Source organism: Charadrius vociferus, unplaced genomic scaffold (assembly GCF_000708025.1).
Source record: "Charadrius vociferus isolate BGI_N301 unplaced genomic scaffold, ASM70802v2 scaffold509, whole genome shotgun sequence".
Taxonomy (NCBI): Eukaryota; Metazoa; Chordata; class Aves; order Charadriiformes; family Charadriidae; genus Charadrius; species Charadrius vociferus.
The window spans coordinates 511,654-512,803 of record NW_009650093.1 but is presented as its reverse complement, the minus strand read 5'-3'; the positions used below and the strand labels follow the sequence as shown (position 1 = coordinate 512,803).

Sequence of the window (1,150 nt, the reverse complement as noted above, 5' to 3'; positions counted from 1 at the left end):
CGGCAGGTAGATGGAAACCACCAAGAAAGGCAGTTCTTAGCCCAAAATAAAAGTTGCCGCTGGGCAGGAGCTAGGCCAGCACCCCACGCTCGCTGGGTTTTAAATCCCTCCCCGGCATGGCATGGTGAGACCAGCCCCATGTGGGGTGGTTTGGGGTTTTTTTCCCCCCCCCTTTTCTTTAAGTCTTCACCATCAAATACCGGAAAAAATCCCTTTTTAAATTTTTTTTTTAATTTTTTTTTTTTTTTTTAATTTTACAGTTCTCTTGGAAAACAAAAGATTTCGCCCATTTCGCAGCGGAGGAGCCGAGCGAGGCTGGGAAATTCTTCCAGTGCCACAAGTTTGAAAATCTCAACCCAAACCGCCTCATCCATCCATCACCTTGGGCGAGCTGCTGGATAATTGTTTTAACCATTTCTGGGTTTTCTTTAAACAAACAAACTAACTAACTTGCTGGCGGAGGAAGTTTTCTTTTTAAACAACAACAACAACAACAACAAAGAAATTAAATGTTGATCCTCTAAACTGCCCCTCACCTCGCTTGGGGACGCATCTAAAGCCAAATCACCAACATCTCTTAATTTCACATGCATATATTTGGGTATCATTCTTTTGAATTCTTTTTTTGATACACACCCCCCCCCAACAGAAATTATAAAAAAAAAAAAAAAAAAAAGACATTAAAACACTGCATTACCTTTGCTTTTTAGGTACTGAATGTTCGATCTCTAGCTGTTTTCCATGAAGCTCCACTTTCCCTAAAAACAAAATGTGTCTGGTTTTGAAAATCTGGGTGGAGTGGTCAGAAGGCTTGGGATAACAGACTATCACGTGAAACCTCGCAATTTAATTCAAATTACGACGAACCGCGCACAAATACCTTTTCCCGATTCCTTTACAAGTGCATTTTATTAAATATAAGACTGGCTTCAAATGGGAAGTGGTGGGAAGGAGTGGTGAGGTAGCTTGGCTGGACAATGTTCCTTAGGAATATTTAATTCCTCAGTTCATCCCGCTTTGAGCGCAAGAAAACGAGGAATAACATTTTGAGACCACTTCTTTGCCTTTATTTAATTCCGCCTTGTTTAATCCCTGCAAGAAGTCCTCCAGGGCAGATTTCTTCCTCCCACCCACCCCCCCTCCCCTCCTC

The 1,150-nt window shown here is 42.0% G+C and overlaps 1 protein-coding gene across 1 annotated transcript in view; it reads right to left on the bottom strand.

The window, feature by feature from the left end:
* Positions 1 to 759, bottom strand: part of IGF2BP1 (insulin-like growth factor 2 mRNA binding protein 1) — a 30,806-nt gene extending 30,047 nt beyond the window's left edge. Inside the window, exon 1 of the mRNA XM_009892195.1 lies at positions 698 to 759. The gene's annotated coding sequence lies outside the window, so the exon portion shown is untranslated. The remainder of the gene's footprint in view (positions 1 to 697) is intronic.
* Between the last annotated feature and the right edge of the window lie 391 nt (positions 760 to 1,150).